General features: G+C 37.1%; 2 pseudogenes; both read right to left on the bottom strand.

The window, feature by feature from the left end:
- Window positions 1-3,893: 3,893 nt before the first annotated feature.
- On the bottom strand, window positions 3,894-9,031 carry LOC125120698 (olfactory receptor 1013-like; annotated as a pseudogene).
- A 1,968-nt stretch (window positions 9,032-10,999) lies between these two features.
- Window positions 11,000-19,487, bottom strand: part of LOC125120699 (olfactory receptor 1013-like) — a 13,996-nt pseudogene continuing 5,508 nt past the window's right edge.

Genomic DNA, 19,487 nt, shown 5'->3' on the forward strand with positions numbered 1-19,487 from the left:
GCACAAACAAATCATACTAGCATCCATGAGGATGTGGGTTTGATGCCTGGCCTCGCTCTGTTGGTCAGGGTTCTGGCGTTGCTACTGTGAGCTGCGGTATAGGTTGCAGTGGTGGATCTGATTCCACGTTGCTGTGGCTGTTACGTAGGCTGGCAGCTATAGCTCTGATTTGATCCCTAGCCAAGTAGCCTGGGAACTACCATATGCCATAACTGCACCCCTTAAAAAGCCAAAAACAAAACAAAACAAAACTCTACTAAGCCATCTCTTATAAGTAAATATATTTCTCTCGCATTCCCTAATTAAGGCAGTCCTGTACTCCTCTGACAAATAAATTTATTTATCTATTAAAAAAGGTTTATAGGTCACAGACGTGGCTTGGATCTGGCAGTGCTGTGGCTGTGGCGTTGGCGGCAGCTATAGGTCTGATTTGATCCCTAGCCTGGGAACCTCCATATGACATAGGTGTGGCCCTAAAAAGGACAAAAGACAAAAAATAAAGAAAGAAAGAAAGTAAGCTTTAAAAATTCTTTTTTAACTGTTTTTATTCTGCCCTTTTCTTTAGCTGATGTGAGATTTATATATATATAGTCGAAGTACTTTTTGATACAGCAGATGTTGAATATTAGGAAAAAACAAATTTTTGGTGCCAAAGATATATTGAAAAATCATGAATCCCTCAAGGTTTATATCTTGACTTTCCCGAGCTCTCAGAGAGAAGCTAAAAGAAGGAATCTAATATAAAACACTCTGGCATTAGAGCTAACGCTCCAGTAGCCAGTTGACTTTCCCCCAGAGACAGTGAGGGAAAACTAAAACTAAGAGGGCTATGATTTACTTAAATGATAAAACATTTATTTTTGCGCTAAACTGCACACACTGCTGTTACTGGAATGCAAATCCAAGTTTTCTCACTTAAAGTCTAGTTTTTCCACTTGTTATTTAGAGAACTATCCTAATCCTTTAAATGTAGCTAATGGCTCCAAAGAAGACGGATGGCCAGTAGGCACATGAAAAAATGCTCAGCTTCACTAATTATTAGAGAAATGCAAATGAAAACTATAATGAAGTACCATCTCACACTCGTCAGAATGGCTATCATTGAAAAGTGTATAAACAGCAAATGCTGGAGAGTGTGTGGAGAAAAGAGACTCCTCTACATTGTTGGTGGGAATGTAAATTGGTACAACCACTATGGGAAAGAGTATGGAGATTCCTTAGAAAACTAAAAGCATAATTGCCATGTGATACAGCAATCCCCCTCCTGGCCATCTATCTGGACAAAACTATAATTTAAATGTAGCTGGTGGCTTCAGAGAACATGTGACTTATTGATGATATTATGGTTAAAAAATGGTAAAAAAAAAAATCTTGGAATCCTTGCCAGTATAGAATGGATCTCTTCTTTTTTAACAGAGACTTTTATTTTATTGAATATTCTATGATACATTTAATTTTTTTGTTTCCCCAATGTATTATTTTTTTTCTACTGTACAGCATGGCGACCCAGTTACACATACAAGCCTATATTCTTTTTACTCACATTATCATGCTCCATTGTAAGTGACTAAACATAGTTCTCAGTGCTACCTACACAGCAGGAGATGAGAGAGCATTTCCATGAGATGAAAGAACATAGATCCCTCATGTGAGAGAGAGGCTGATGAGCTAAGAGACTAAGAAGGTAACTAAAGATAGGATGGAGGAAGTGGAATGGACCCCAAGAGTTCTCAGCTCACAAAGCTTATTAGAAGCCATAGCAGGGGTGTTGGCCTTTAAAACAACACAAGCGGAAACACTGTCATGATGAGAAAGTAATAGGATCAGATTTACATCTTCAAGGTTTACACTGGCTGTAGATCAGATAATGGATAGAAATGGAGGAAATGTTTCCTTTTAACTGGAATTTCTCTGAAATGCTTAATCCTCATCACCTGCTGACAAAGGCAGCAAAGAAGCATTCAAACTTCTTAAGAAAATTTCTAGGGATTATATAAACTGGGAATTTATTTAATAAACAAGACGCAAAGACTCTCAGGCTCAATTTCTCTTCTAGTCAATAATGTATATTTATATAGTAATTTAACATCAAAATACTAGACAAATCTTAAAGACATCCTTTCAAGGTATTAGATGGTAATGAAAGCATGCCCTCTGTGTTTTTACACAAGAAACTATAAAATCTTTAAAAGGGTAAGTAAATAATTTTGGTGAAAGTTTTAGAACATTCTAGAAAAAGGCCATATCATATAGTCAGCATTCTGACTTCTGTGTGAAACAAAATTGTATCAGAAATGTGTCACCTTTATATTTTGTACCAAGCTTCTAATATTTAAGAGAGAAAGTGGTAAATTAACCACCAATCAATGATCTACACAATATATATATTTAAATGACTGGGATTCATTACTGATTTCCTGATATCAAGAGTAGATTCTATCATTCTAACCTTTGAACTGGGAGAGTTTTGTGATTTGTTTTGGCCAATAGCTTGCAACATAAGTAGCACCACTGCAGAGGCCTATCCTGGAGCTCAAGAGATGCTGCATGCTTCTCTTCTCAGTTTTGGAATTCTTCCACCACCAGGTATATAAGACTTGGTTAGATATTGAGACATCTGGCTGCATTCTTTCCAACCCCAGATGACAGCAAGCTGGCCCCCAGACATGTGCATGGGTTTGTTCTTCTTCAACCAGTCCTCACGGAGCTAACAGCTAAACACAGACATATATGCCAACCCAGCTGAGTGCAGATGGGACTGGCTTAGGCAGACTTGCATAACTGAACACGTGAAATGGAAAATCCTGTTCAAATCCTGATTCCACCCTCTGGTAGGTCTGAAATCTTGGGAAAGTTTTATAACAGCCTCCAAACCACATTTCATCACTTTTACGAAAGTAAGAAAAATACCAGTGCCATATACAATAAATACATATGCTGTGTGTCAACTGAAAATATCCCTAACAGTAGCTATTTTTACTCTGAGAAAGATGAGTAATACCTGACTCATTTTATAAAAATTTGTACTCAAGAGAAAAAAAGCAGTAAGGCCAAGTTTCCTCAAGGAGACAGCATAAGCCAGAATAGCGGTATCCTTCATAATCTTTCTAAAATCCTGAAAGTTATTTTGTCTCCCATTCACATGCATTTGACAAAAGATCGGTAGGCTTCAAAATGCAATTTTTATTGGTTATGGTTATGGTTTTTATTGGTCATGTAATAGAGGCAGAGATAATTACCTATTTGTTATTTTATTTTTTTTCTTTTTTTAATTCTTTTGTCTTTTTTTTTTTTCTATTTATGGCCTCACATGTGGCATATGGAAGTTTCCAGGCTAGGGGTCAAATCAGAGCTGCAGCTGAGGCTTATACCATAACCACAGCAGTACTAGATCCAGACTACCTCTGCAATCTATGCCACAGCTTGCAACAACACCAAATCCTTAACCCACTGAGCAATGCCAGGAATCAAACCTGCATCCTCACAGAGCAAACATCAGGTCCTTAACCAATTAAGCCATAATGGGAATGCCTCTTTTTCTTTCTTTTTTTTTTAATTGAAGTTACTTGATGGTGTACACCCTAGGCATTCATTTATTTTCAGATTATATTCCATCATAGGATATTACAAGATATTGCATATAATTCCCTTTGTTATACAGTAAATCCTTGTTGCTTCTCCCTTAGGCATATGGACTTAACAGATACAGGCCTATGTGCTTTTAAGAGTGCCAAGGTCCTCCCTGGAACACAGTCTCACTTACATGAAAAACTGACTACTCCTTTTCTAGCACCCACCTTCTATGACTTCAGCTTGGTAAAGCCCCTTAGAGAATGGATCAGAGATATAAGAATAGATAATCTCACCCACAACAATATACTGTGCAGAAAAGATTAACAACCCTTACTCATGCACATATCTTTGGAGACATCAGATATGATCACCCTCTTGAAGTGAGAGATGAAATACATTCTCATTTTCACATAAAGACTTGCATGGTCATACTTGTCTCCAGAGAAACCAACCATGTGAGCTTGTGCATATTCCTTAATTTCATTATCAGGAAAATAATTAATTGCTTTTAAATTTTTGGAATGCTGGATCTCTGAAAATCTAACAAAAGCAATATATCGTCTCTCCAGCATCCAAAACTGCACATAAGTTTAAACAAAGAAAATTTTAGAGAGATGATGAATCCCCAGAAACCTATCCATGGATTTGGTGGTTATGATTGTTAAAAACAAACAATCAAACAAACAAACAAACAAAACCCTACACTAGAAGTTCCCTACGTATCTTCCTAGTGCTAACATTCTATACTTATAAGAGATGAGTAATAAATACTTCACATGTCTACAGCTGAATTCCTAGTCACCCCCCCAAAATTGATCATCTGCTCATTTCTCAAATAAGGTAGTAAATTCTACTCAAGCCACACACCAGGAATCAACCTATTCTCCCTGTCTCCTATGTCCTCTTCAAACTTCCAAGAAACCCCGGTGTCCCTGCCTTCAATACACATCCCGAATCTGAGCCCTTCTCACCATCTCCACTGATGCCACCTTGTCCAAACAATCATCATGTTGCCAAGAATACTGCAAAAATACTTCTAACTGGTCCATATACATATTCCCCTGTAACATGTTTTTAATATATCGGTCAGTATGGTTCTGTACCACAAAAAAAGGGCAATATCATTATTGCTCTTAAAAAAACAAAACAAAATAAAACAAAAACCAACAACAACAACAAAAACCCTTCTACTCTACCAACTGATTTTAAGTTATTCAAAGTTCATATGGTGGACTAAAGGCTGTCTATTACCTGCATGTCCTTATCGTCTAAGACTTGCCACCCCCCGATTTCTGTCCCAACCTTGATGACTTTCACTGCTTCTCCCAAACAGCAGCCTAGCCCCAGCAGCAGAGATATTTGAACTATCTCTTCCTCCATGTGAATATTAGCCCCCAGACATTTGCAGGGCTCACAACCTCATCCCCTTTCAAGGCCAATCAAATGTCATTTTCTGACATTTCTGCCTGTCCGCATCATTCCAGTTTAAATTCCAGATCCTCTTCCCACCAACAATCCCCATCCTTCTTAGTCGGCCCAGACTCTGCTCTATTTTCCCCAAGACTTACAGTTATCTTCTAACACTTGTTTATTAAATTGTATGTTTTTCTGCACTAGAATGCTTTAGCTATGGGGCAGAAAGATTCCTGTTTTGTTTACTGCTGTATCCCAAAGTATAAGGCACTTCCTGGTATTGAATTGGCACTTAATATGTATTCCTAAAATCAATTCAAGGGTTATAACCTTTACACATGAAGCTGTTTTTTCCCAATTATTGCCTATGGCTACCCTAGCTCAAACTATTCAGGACAAATCTTCCCTTGAGTAGACTCCGCTGATCAAAAGAAGGAGGAAGACAGGACACATAACCATCAAGATGGACTAAAATGACTTCTGAATTTAATATAAATTGTAATGTGAAAGTAAATAAAATGAAAAAACAAAGAAAATGTCAGAGGCAGTCCTGCTGAAACATGTCATATAGAACAACTTTGATGCTGTCCCTTTCTCCCTACACTGGAGCAGTTAAAATTCTGGGAAGCCTACACATATCCCCCTAGCCCCTGAAAATAAGTACCAAGAAGTGAAAATATCACACATTGCTGTTTAGTGAGTAAATAGATGATGATCCAGTGTAACCACCAGACTGAACTTGAATTCTAGATGAAGGTTATGTACATCATTAATGGAATTCTATTTAGAGGATTGTGTGTGTGTGTGTGTGTTGGCATTACAAGGACCCTGTGAGAGCCATGTCAGACTCTGTCTGAGGCCACAGCTCAGGTCACAGAGAGGCCAAACCTCTTTGCTCCCCCTGATCCCCGTTGCTAAACCTTGGTCAGGACCAGCACTCCTGGAAGTGATACTCTCTTCCCTCCGATGTCTGGGTATGCTTTGTTGGACCCAATATATGTATTTCCTTAACAGCCCTTCCTTTGGGACCTCTTTCACAGAACAGCTCAGAAGCAAGTACCTCAGTCTCCAAAGACACAATTAGAGTTCATTCGGAGTACAGAGAAGATACATTAATGAGGTTATGATGAAATGAACAGCATTTCATCAAAAGGTGACTCTCAAATTGAATCTATGTCACAATATAAGCATACATGTATCTAACAATAGAAACTCTCCAAATTGTCCTAATTAGACTTTTCTAGAAGCTATCATGTGGTTCATGTTTTTCCTGACCAGTGCTCCTCTATCTTCCTAGGCTATACTTTCATGTCTCATTCATCAGGAAAATTTCCATCAATCCTTGGTGCTATGGCTTGAGTTACAACACTGCAAAGTTCATATGTTGAAGCCCTAACCTCCAGAAATTTGGAATGTGACTGTATTTTGAAGTAGAACCTTTATAAAGGTGATTCAGTTAAAAGGAGGTGGCTAGGATGAGCTCTAATCCAATCTGACTGGTGCCTTTATAAAACACAAAAAGTGGAAATTTAGACACAAAGAGATATGAGGGGTGCTTGGGCACAGAAAAAAAGACCATGTGAGGAGAAAGCAAGAAGGTGGCCATGTGCAAGCAGAGGAAAGAGGCATCAGAACAAATCAACCTTGCTAGCACCTTGATCTGGGCCTTTTAGCTCTAGAACTGTGGAAAATAAATTTCTATTGGTTACAATATCCAGAATCTGGTATTTTTTTTATGGCAGCCTTAGGAAACTAACATACTTCTTAATCAATACTAGGACTTTTTTTATGTTGATTTTTATATATAAAAAGACTACTTAAATTAGGAGATGCAATGTATCATAATAAAGTATTCCTTAATTTTTCATTAATTGATATATATATATAACTGAACAAAGAAATACAAACACCCACATGACCTTAATCGTTATCAGTTACTGCTTTACCTTGCAGAGATTTCCACTCTGTATCCTCTTTTGGATGCAAAGCTTTTTGAAGTCTCTCTGTCTCTGTCTCTCTACTTATTTATTTCTAGCTACATCTCCATTTCTTTCTGTTTCATGCAGCAATTCGTCTTCTTTTGACCTTGATTTTTTTAACTATTGGGAAATTATTTATTGGTAGGTTTCAGTGACTGTAAATAAAAATATTTGTTTTCATATATATATATATATATATATGTGTGTGTGTGTGTGTGTGTATATAGATATGCTTTATTTGACAATATATATATTGCCAAGGAAATCTATGTATTGGAGCAAGCACAAAGATGAAAATCAGAAAATAAAAAATAAATTTATTTTGAAGGGCATTTTATGGTAGATGTTCTACTTATGACCTGCTAACTAACACACTGTCCTAACAAATGAATAAGTACCCCTGGAGTTATCAATTCTGAGTTTGTATTCTTATTTTCTCACCTATGAATTACCTGATTTGAAGCAAGTCATTTCATCCATGTAATCATGACAATGAATCCATAATGAATGTTATTATTTTATATTATAGATTATAGTACTATACTTACGAGCAAGTTATGAACTGTCAAGTGTAATTAAAAATAAAGACAAAAAAGACTCTTACAACCTTCTCAGAATCTCAGCAGTGCTCTTGACTCTGTTCTGAGTCAGCATGCATGGCAGTTTTTCCAATTGATGCAGACTTGTTTATTTTAAACACATATTCAAAGACATTAATGCCAAATTAAAAAGACAAATGTAATACGCAATTTCTACATTATCCGATGACTTTATCTTTTGCTCATTTTACTTATTTCAGAGATTTACAAGCTCTTATCTGTTATCCATGACATTGAAATTAATTTTTTAAAAAATAATAATTGGAGTTCCCGTTGTGGCTCAGCAGAAATGAATCTGACTAGCATCCATGAGGATGCAGGTTCCATCCCTGGCCTTGCTCAGTGGGTTAAGGATCCAGCACTGCCATGAGCTGTGATGTAAGTCACAGTTGCAGCTCAGATCCAGCATTGCTCATGCTATGGTGTAGGCCAGCAACTATAGCTCTGAGTCAACACTTAGCCTTGGAATCCCCATGTGCCATGGGTGTGGCCCCCCCCCAAAAAAAAAAAAAACTAAAAAAGAGGTTTTTTTTTAACAAAATCTTTGTTTAAGATACTTTTCTCTATCATTTTCCTCAGGGCATCTTTAATATCTTTATTTCTTAAGCTATAGATCAAGGGATTCAATATGGGAATCAACACTGTGTAGAACACTGACAGCACTTTATCCCTTTCCAGGGCATAGCTAGCACTGGGTCAGGAGTAAACAAAGACAATTGAACCATAGTACAAGGTGACAGATGTCAGGTGAGAGCCACAAGTGGAAAATGCCTTGAGGCGACTTTGGGTAGAGCGAATCTTCAAGATGGCAGCAATGATGAAGAGATAGGAAGCAAGAATATGCACGGTGGGAGTGATGACATTGGAGGCAAGTATGAAATAGAGCACAGCCTGATAACTTTCCTTCACATCACAAGCCAACTTGACAAGGGGTGGCAGATCATCAATGATGTTCTTTCCACAGAAGCTCAAGGTAAATGTTTCACTGGTGATGATAGTTGAGTTCACAAAGCCACCAAAGTATGAAGCTGCAACAAGACGGGCACATAACCTTGGAGACATTGCCTGGGAATAAAGCAAGGGATTGGAGATGGCCCCCATGGCGGTCATAAGCCATGGCACCAAGCAGGTAACATTCACTATAGGCCAGGCCACTGAGAAGAAGAACCGAGCTAGGCAGCCGGCAAAATTGATGATTTTGTCATCAGAGATGCAGGTCATCAGGATTTGGGGGGCATAGACAGAAGCATACCAGAGATCCAGGAATGACAGATTCCCAACGAAGAAATACATGGGTGTGCGGAGCTGAGAATCAGCACAGATAAGAGAAATGAGGGTGATGTTTCCCAACAGAGTGATGATGTAAATGCTGAGGAAGATGTAAAAGAGAACACTCTGTAACCACAGGTCTGTCGTGAACCCTAAAAGTATAAACTCATTCACTGTGGTGAAACTTTTCTCATCCATTGATTTTAGGTTTCTTTGGTTCCTCTCTGTGAAAAGATTAATCAGTAGGTCATGATTTAAGGTATTAGCAGATCAGTTTCCCCATCATTTGCCATTTGAGATCATTGAAATAATCCAATGGATGCCTATACACTGTTCATTTTAAGAAATGCTTATGCTGAACTGGGTACAATTCCTGTTGGAAAACTGGGAACTTATTCTATGGTGTCTTAAAAGATCAGATATCATGTATATAATACAACATGTGTCGCCATACATGTTTAATCTAATTGTCCTCCTTTTGAGAAATTATGATTTGTTCATCTTCTCTTCTGTTTGTGCTTACGGTGGTTGGGGACCATGTGGGAGAAAGGAGAGAGTTTGTTTTCTCTTCAAGTCCTTGAATCCTTTGGCTTTACTAGAGAAATACATGAAGAAATATACTTTTATGATTCTAACCGTATTTTGAAATATCCTTGGAAGTGCATTTACACTAATTTCCTCAAAGGCAATAATTATATTTTATTCAACATTTTATCCACAAAACCAAGAACACAGCTACACATAAAATTAAAAAAAAAGGGTAACTCAAATAATAGGTTTACTTAGATCATAGGCATTTGAGACCACACCTATGTGTATGACACCAAATGTATGCTGAAAGGAAGAGAAAATATTTATCAATGGATAATGTGGATAATTGTGTTCAAAATGTAGTTGAATTCCCTACAGACTCAAGAGTTAAAAAATAAAAAAATCTAAACTGAATTGGCCAAACCGAATGGTTTGGGAGAATAAGGTACACGGAACATGGCTCATAAAGATATCCAAGTTATTATTTTTTTTAATTGAAGTGTAGTTGACTTACAATATTACATTAATTTCAGGATGATTATTCAGTATTTTTACAGATTATACTCCATTAAAAGTTATTACAAGACACTTACTATAATTCTCTGAGGTATACAATAGATCTTTATCACGTATCTATTTTACACATAGCAGTTTGTATCTCTTAATCCTGCACCCCTAAATTGCCCCTCCCCTTTCCTTTTCCCCATTGGTAACCACTAGTTCGTTTTCTATATCTGTGAGTATATTTCTGTTTTGCATATACATACATTCGTTTTGTTTTTAAAATTCTGCATATAAGGGATATCATACAGTACTGGTCTTTGTCTAGCTTACTTCACTAAGCATAATATTCTCTGTGCCGTGTTGTTGCAAATGGCAAAAGTTCATTCTTTTTTATGGCTAATATTTCATTGCATATGTGTTTTATATACATATATATACACACATTAAATATACACACATATATACCACATCTTTATCCCTTTGTCTGTCAATGGGCACTTGGATGGCTTGCATATCTTGGATGCTGTGAACACTGGGGTGCTTGTATCTTTTCAAATTAGTGTTTTCCTAATTCCTGGAACCTTGGGATGCTACTTTATGGGAGAAGAGTTATTAAGTTAAAAACATAAGACATTTGAGAAAGGAAGAGTATCAGAGTGAGCCCTAAAAGCAAGCACAATTATCCTTCTAAGAAGGCAGTAGAGGAAATCTTGACTATAGATACCTGGGAAGGAGGCCCCAGCCATTGAAGCAGAGGCTAAAGAGATACAACCACAGGGGATGCTGGTAACCCCATTAGATTCTCCACTAGAGCTACTGGGTAGGGTGTGACCTGCCCACATCTTGATTTCAGCCCAGGGATCTTGAGTTCTGACCTGCAGAACTGAGAAAGTTAATAAATTTGTGCTGCTTTAAGCCACCAAGTTTATGATAATTTGTTAACACATGAAGTGATGGAATCCAATCTCTAACAGTCTTCTTTCCTTCAGACACAGAAGCAGGAGACTCAACTGTTCCCAACAATGGTAGAAGCACCGTCTCCACTCGTCTGTGTCACAACCCACAGCATGATCAAAAAAGGGCTAAGGTAGTATTGTCTGTCAGGGTCCTGAACAGGCAAGGATATAACATTTACGCTCTTACATCCAAGGCTTTCAAACTCTCGTATGCTTGAATAAAAACAGAATATTTTATTTTAGATAATGAACTTAAAATTAAGATAGAAAAATAAAGAATTGCTCTTTTAGACTGTATATTTTCAATGGATGGAATCCATAGATTTAAACTGTAAAATACATTAAATGCTGCATTTATTATCAAATTAGAGAGTACCGATAATAAGCAAAGGAGGAGTGGAATAAGTAACATTTCAATTCCCTTAGAATATCAAGACTGTCATGGGCTACAGTCATTTGTAACAAAGCATATTCCTGGAAGCAGCTTAAGATCAGCAATGGGGTCCTACTGCACAGCACAGGGAACTATATCCAATCTCTTGGGATAGAACATAATGGAAAACAGTATGAGAAGAAAATGTAAATATGTGCATGACTGGGTCACTATGCTGTACAGAAGAAATTAACACATCACTGTAAATCTACTATACTTTAATAAAAAATTAATTTTTCAAAAGATCATGAATCAGCAGATCTGGGTTCTGATCTGAATTGACTGCTGACAGTTTTAAATGATGTCTTCTAAAACATTATTTTCTCATTTACCTTTCTTAGTTCAATGGGACTATGAGATCACAAATGTGATTACACACTGAAAACTAGAAGTGAAAACTATGTATTGCATTTCCTATAACTTCATGATTTCTTCATCTGTCCTTCAGTTATATTTGCTTTACCTTCCAAGGATTTCTAGTCACACCTATGCAGTCTTCCTAGAGATTCATGTATTTTCATGCAGAAACTTCCCCATCTTTAACGTATGGCTGTTGTGCAAACTGGGAAATTGCAGAGCTTATTTGTAGAATTACAATTGGGAATGTAAATTTCAAAATGCATTTCTTCCCTAATCTCTTATTTCTTCTATAATCATTGAAACATAAATTAGACATATGTATGGATGTCTACATATATGACATATACATCAGTGCTTTTACAAATAAAAAAGGGTTGAAGGTGTCTTAGTGTGAGACATAGGGTACAGATAAATAGCATAAGTTAAGAAAACAGAAAAAGAAAAACAAACCCTGGGCATAGTATAGAGGTAAAGATAAAAGCCTGCTGCATACCAACAGGTTCTACCTTCTGCTCTGTGCAGATCATAAATTTGACTTGAACATTTCTAGCAGCCTGTGTATATAATTAGTAGCATTCAAAGGACAAGTGAATCAACCAAAAAATTGGGCACAACATTAACATTCTTGATATTAATTTCAAAATAATTTCTCTCAAGTGTCCTTGTAAAGCGAATGAGCAAAATATAATGCATAATATACTATGTTGAATAGAAGTCATACATGTGTGTGTGCGTGCACACACACACGAGCTTTTTTGAGCTGCCTTCACTTGATATTCATTCATAGACTTAAAGCTGATGAATGCCTTGTTAGATTCGAGGGACACTCAGAAATCTTCTCCCCACAATATCTCCCTTGCTCTTTTCTCAAACATCTCCCACTGTCAGGTGAACCTTTTAAGAGGTAGATGGTTCTGGGAGTGGTCGTCCAAAAAAAGCTGATCTCTTAGTGACTTAATGTGTCCTCTCCAGGGTCAATGCACCTGCCATCTCTGTCATTCTGTTTAATACTTTAATCAGGCACTTCTTGAGTTAACATAATAATTATAATAGTACTGTGTGATTACAAAGATCTATCTATATTTATATATAAGATCTATCTATCTATATATTTATATATAAATCTTAGATATTAAAAAGTGAAATATATATATATAGGACTATAATACAGATAAATACATATGGAAATATATAGAGATAACAGATACAGATATGCATATAGACACTGAGGGATAGATAGATAGATAGATAGATAGATAGATAGATAGATAGATAGACTGACTTACATTTCTTCTTTTAAAGAGCTCCTAGCACATGAACTTCCTAACATTGAAAAAGAAACATTTCAAAGCCATGAAAACATTGATCCATATTAATGTCTTTTCTCTAACCAACTCTATGGACAGATAAGCTTGCTGCAAGATAAAAGGAGAAGCAACAGAGTTACACACAACTACAGAGGGTTTATAAGAATGACAGCATGCAGCAAGGATACATCTAAGTCTACTGAACTGAAAAGGGGAGTAAGAATGGACAAAAAGACATTTGGAGACATTTCAGCTTCTTCATCAAATATAATTATAGGAAAGAAAACCTTATTGTAGTTCATGAATTAGAATTATGTTATGATTTGTTTATATTAAGAAGTGTTTTGGCTTTGACCATATGATGATTTCCTGACCTTTCTCACCTGGTTAATTTAACATAATACTTACTCTGTGAACATAAATAGCTACTTCATTTCAATTTCAACTCAAGTCCAGATTTTCTCACATTACCTTAGAATAAAGAGGGCCTTCTATTCACTTCACAGGAAACCTATTTCCAAACATAACACTATTGAGAGAAAATATAAGTCTGAGCATCCCTTTGGGATATATGCTGCTAAAAGCAAAGAAGACCTGCATGTGCTATTCTGGTGCCAAGTGATCAATTACAAGACTCAGTTATGTTTCTGAAAAGAAGTAAGGAGAGATCATTCATCATGAATATAATTGGTCCAATTAACCTGTAAAGTCCTCAGGCATTGTGAGTTTCACTCATGCATTTGTGATTAAAGGAGAATTCTGCAGAAAGGAATAGCGAACAGAATAGTCAGCACAGAGTAGAATTATTGACAGTCCGTAATGATAATGAAAATAATAATGATAAAGATCATACAACATCTCTCTTTGCTTAGGTCCAAGACAGAGAGTTACATCCAAGCAGAACTCAGATGGAGTGTTCAAAGACCGTGCTGGGAGGGCACATGTATGCACTTGAGGAGTGTCAGGACAGTACTGGGAGGTCATGTGTATACACTTGAGGAGCAGCAGGACTTGGGGACCTTTTCAGGATGGTACAACAAGGAAGTTGAATAAAGATAGGTAAACCATGATATAAGAGCCTCAGAAGTCCATGATCAATAGAGTTGAGATGCAAGACCATGCTTTACGTACTGTCAAGGAAGGAGTCTAAACTTTGGGGAGACAGGAATGCTGGTGAAGATCAACTAGGTGCAAACTGTTCAACCATCAGCTAAAACTTGTTCTCAAATCCTTTGATCTCAAAAACTTTTATACTCTTAAAACTTATTGGAGACTTCAGAGGGATTTTGTTTATGTGGGTTATATCTATCAATACTTACCATTTCTGATGTAAAAAAATAAGAAAAAAAGTTTTTCATTAATTTATTTAAAATAAATAATAAGCTATAATGTGTCCACACAAAAATAGATTAATAAATACATATAACTATTTTACATTCCCTAAAATATAAAAGGAGCGGATTTTTAAGTTTTAGAAATTTTTTATAAATGCTTGGCTTTAATAAGACAGCTGAATTCTTACATGAGTTCTGAATTCAGTGTATAGTTAGCCCTTGAACAACACAGGGATTAGACATACCAACGTTCCATGGGTCAAAAATCCACGTATAATTTACAGTCAGCCCTCTGTATATGTGGTTCCTTTGTATCTACTGTTTCCCATCTTTGAAGGATCATATTGTGGTATTTACCCTTGGAACACAAGTTCTATATTTAGGTAAAGTACATAGTGAATATATATAAGTGAATTCATGCAATTCAAACATCTGCTATTCAAGGGTTAAATGTATTGAGATATGTTGCTTCAGCCAAACCATATGAAAAAAAAAAAATCAGCCTTAAACACATATGCACTTCAAAAAGATGAGAATATTGTCAACATCTTTGGATAACTGTAATGCTATTCTCTGATACTATAACAAAACACAAGTAGCATTTTTAATTTTGGTGTGAAATATAAAGCCTATATCTGTAGTATCTGGGTCTATTATCAAAATATTGAGCTTATGGACCCCGTGAAACCGTCAAAAAACTCCAAAATTTCCTACACTGCACTCTGAGAACCACTGCTCTAAACATATCCGTTGAAAGAGCCCAGTGGACATTCCTTGCACAAAGGAAGTGCATTAGTGAGCAGAGCCTCAAAAATCTCTTTGACTGTCCTCAGTGGGCTGGAGATGACAGAAAGAAATGTTACCACAAAATGTGATATCATTTTTTAATTTACTTTATTTAATTAGAGTGTAATTGATTGGCAGTGTTGTGTAAATTTCTGCTGCACAGCGTAGTGAACAGGTACACATATATATGTATATATATATATGCATTATTTTTCTCAAAGAGAAAGACAAATAGCATGTAATATTACTTATATGTGGAATCTAAAATATGGCACAAATGAGCCTATCCACAAAACCGAAACAGACTGAAAGACATAGGGTTGCCAAGGGGGTGGGGGGGAGAAGTTGGATAGATGATTTAAAATTAGGTTTCTTGATTTGAACAAGAATAGTGGAATCCTGAAGAGTTTCAGCTAAGAGAAAGCATGTAATCATCAGATATAAATGGATGTGATTACTAGAAAAGCCACAGGAATATTTGCAGTTGCAGTCACCGAGGAAAATAAATGACTATGCATCAATTGCACTGCATCATAGAGCTAGTGACATGCAGAAATAGACATGATTCAAATCCAGGTCTTCTCACTCCAAAACATCTTCTCCCAAGAAATGTAATAGCCTCCGTATCTATCAGGCATAAAAGAGGACCTTTCCTCAAGAAAAGAATAACATAATGGGAGAAATAAGCATCTGAAATCAAATAAGTGCAATAAAATGTGTAAGAGATATAGATTTCTGTAAAAAGTAGAGCAAAAGGAAAAATAAATGAGCATTTGCTATATTAAGGGAAATAAGGAAATTGTATAATAGTCTGACAAAGTTTGTCCAATGGAAGCGATATTAATTTATACTGAAATTCAGTATAAATATAGAAATCGATAATAAAGTAAAAATTTATCATTCATTAAGCTATGGCTTCTCAACTCTGATCCCACTCTTCTTTCTGCTTTGGGTGCTTTGGCTGAGACAGTGCAAACCACATTTCTTCCTTGCCAACTTCTACCTGCAAAGGTAGAAGGAGGCTGGTGAGCTGGAAGAGGGTCAAAGACTTTCTCCTTTCTGCTGTTACCTTCTGTGCCCATTAGTGTCACCCTAGAAATGCTTCTTCACCTAAATATAGAAATGGTGTTCCAATAGTTTAACATTTGATTCCACCTTGCAGTTTTCCACTATTGGTTGAACCAGCCTTATGACAGCACCTCCAAGATGCAAGCCTCAAATATTTGGAGTCTCTAGACCATGTGGTAAGTGGGGAGGGGAGGTCCTCTGAACTTTGCTGAAGAGCAATACTTTCTCTGAGGTCTGAGTTTCAGCTTTTCAGGATCTTCCAATTTCTAAATTTTAATAAATTCAAACTTTTCCCATTTTTGCTCCAGCCCTCAGTGTTAAAGCTGATCCCTGAAATTGTTACTTCTTTAACTCTGAAGCTTTCTCTTTTGTTTTTTTTTTTTTCAATTCTTCAACAACCAGTTAGCATTTCTCATATTCATATTTTCTCTATAAAAATAATTACTTGGGTTTCTGTCTCCGGGCCAGAATCTAGCTGATGCAAAAAAAAAAAAAAGCAAAAACAACAATAACAACACATTTTTTTTTCCAAAGAGAACCAACAGTGCAAAAACTTGGAAGTATGAAATAATTAATTCATGAATGAATGAATTATAATACAGTCTTTTTACTCAAAATAAAATTTATTGGTGGGAGAAAATTTTTTTAATCTGTTCTACATTACAAAACTTTTTAGCACATTCTGCTTTTTTATTCCCTTGATTGGCTAATACATAACATATTCATGAAGGGCTAACTTGAGGCAGGCACAGTAATAAGCATTCCTAATCTCATTGATTCCTCACTTGAAATCCCTTATCTATTATTATCTCCAAATTCCAATTTATAGGTGAGGAAACTTTGTTTTAGGAAGGTTGCTTTTTTTTTTTTTTTTTTGTCTTTTTAGGGCCACACCTGTGACACATGGATGTTCCCACACTAGGTCAAACAGAAGCTACAGCTGCCGGCCTACCACAGCAACATGGGATCCAAGCTGCATCTGGGATGTACACCACAGTTCACTGCAATGCCAGATCCTTAACCCACTGAGTGAGGCCAGGGTTGGAACCCATATCCTCATGGAAACTGGTTGGGTTGGTTACTGCTGATCCATGACAGGAACTCCTGTTTTAGGAAGTTGCAATGAGTTACACAAGAGAGCCAGATGTTAAGAGGCAGAACTTGGGTTTAAATTAGGCACTGTGTCTGTAAACCCTCCAAATACAAGAAAACAAAATTGATGGAAATCACTTTCATAATTTCAAAAACAGTTTGTATTAAAATGCTGAAAATTTAATAATGAAACTATACTTACTTCCCCCTCCCCAACTAGGAAGGATATTGCTTTACTGGCTGATGCAGTACCTACTCTGCATACTCCACGTACATTAGCCACATGAAGATAGCAGCTCTTGGCGGATTTTTCCCCAGAAATATCTCTTGGATTTATTTTTTTTCCTTTCAGTTCTCAGTTTCCACAACCCTTGATGACCCCTACTGCAGTGCATTATCTCAAAAACACCAGCACCATCTGTCTGTTCTCTGTTTTGTGCTTAGATGATTATGCTGTCACTGAACTTCTGGCCACTGGTTTCTCCTGCTTTCAGTCTTTCCTCCACACAGATGCTCTAATCATTCTCAAAAAAACTGATGTCATATTTGATTCCTCATTTGCTACAGAATTGAAACAGATGTGTATGTGGGCAAGCTTAAGCTGTGTGCCTGTTTTAAGTCTGGTTATTTCAAGGAAATAAAGAAAGACACAAGTGTGGGCCCATAAATGCAAATTCACACACAGAGCTGAAGAGCTTCCTTGAATAGCACTCAACCATTGGGGAAACAGGTCTAATTGTACAGACTTGATCCAAGAGCATGGGGGCAGAGCTACCTTGTGGAATATTGTGAATTAAGTCATTATTATTCAGCCATGGAAGAGAAGGAAATTGGAATTCCCAATGTGGCTCATTGGGTTAAGATCCCAACACAGTGTCTGTGAGGAAGTGGGTTTGCTCCCTGGCCCCGCTCAGTGGATTGAGGATCTGGCGTGGCTACAAGCTGAGGCATAGGTCACCAGATGGGCTGGGATCCAGTGTTGCCATAACTGTGATAGTAAGCCTGCAGCTGCAGCTCCAATTTGACTTCCTGGCTTGGGAACTTCCATATGCCACAGGTGTGGCCATTAAAAAAAAATGAGAGAGATAGAAGGAAATCTTGCTGTTCACTAAAACAAGGTTAAAACTGGAGGACATATTTCTAAGTGGAAAGTTCTAGACACAGAAAGAAATATGGAAGGATCTCACTTACATAATTAATCAAAAAGAAGAACTCAAATGGTACTGCCAGGGCGCTAGACAGTGGGGCAAAAGGGAAGATGTTTGGTCTGAAGGTACAACTTCAGTTTTAAGATTCGTAAGTTCTGGGGGGCTAATACACAGCATGATGACTAGTAAATAATAATGTACTTGAAATTTGCTGAGAGAGTAAATCTTAAGTGCTCCTACTACCACTCACAGAAATATGGTAATTATATGAAATACTGAATATGTTAATTAGCTCAATTGTAAAAATAATTTCCCAACGTACATCAAAACATCATATTATACATGTTAAACGTGTTAGAGGCGGTATTTGTCAGTTTTAAAGATGGCCTTTTGGAGTTCCCCTCATGGCGCAGTGGTTAACGAATCTGACTAGGAACCATGATGTTGTGGGTTCCATCCCTGGCCTTACTCAGTGGGTTAAGGATCCGGCATTGCTGTGAGCTGTGGTGGAGGTGGCAGACGTGGTTTGGATCAGCTTTGGCGTAGGCTGGTGGCTACATCTCCCATTAGACCCCTAGCCTGGGAACCTCCATGTGCCACAAGAGTGCCCATAGAAAAGGCAAAAAGACAATAATAAATAAATATAATAAATAAATAAATAAATAAAAGATGGCCTTTTGATGGCGTACTAAAGTATTCATATTTCAGTCATGGAAAGAAAAGGCGGAAATAATACTATTTAGGCAAAGTGCTATACCTTAGAATCTCTGTAAAACCTACAAGTCTCTCCTTTACTAAGAGAGTTTTTGCCACTACAGGTGGGATGGGAGAGCACTCCCTCCATCTACTACAACCCACCCAGTGCTCACCCACACCTGCCCAGTCTTGAGGCACAGTATGGAAGAGGAAAAAAATGTAAGGCAAGAGGCAGAAAAGGTCACACAGCAGCTAGGATTTGCTATGAACCCCATACAGAATACAAGAGGACTAAGCTACTTAGTGCAACTACAACAGGCACAGGGGCCAGCGGACATTTTTTGGAAGGATTGAAAGAAGAAAGAGGATCATATTCAATGTAAGGAAGAGGATCATACTGACTGTGCTTTTCAATATTTGAGCGATGCTCGCCTAAGAA

The sequence above is a fragment of the Phacochoerus africanus genome, chromosome 2 (assembly GCF_016906955.1).
Source record: "Phacochoerus africanus isolate WHEZ1 chromosome 2, ROS_Pafr_v1, whole genome shotgun sequence".
Classification (NCBI taxonomy): Eukaryota; Metazoa; Chordata; class Mammalia; order Artiodactyla; family Suidae; genus Phacochoerus; species Phacochoerus africanus.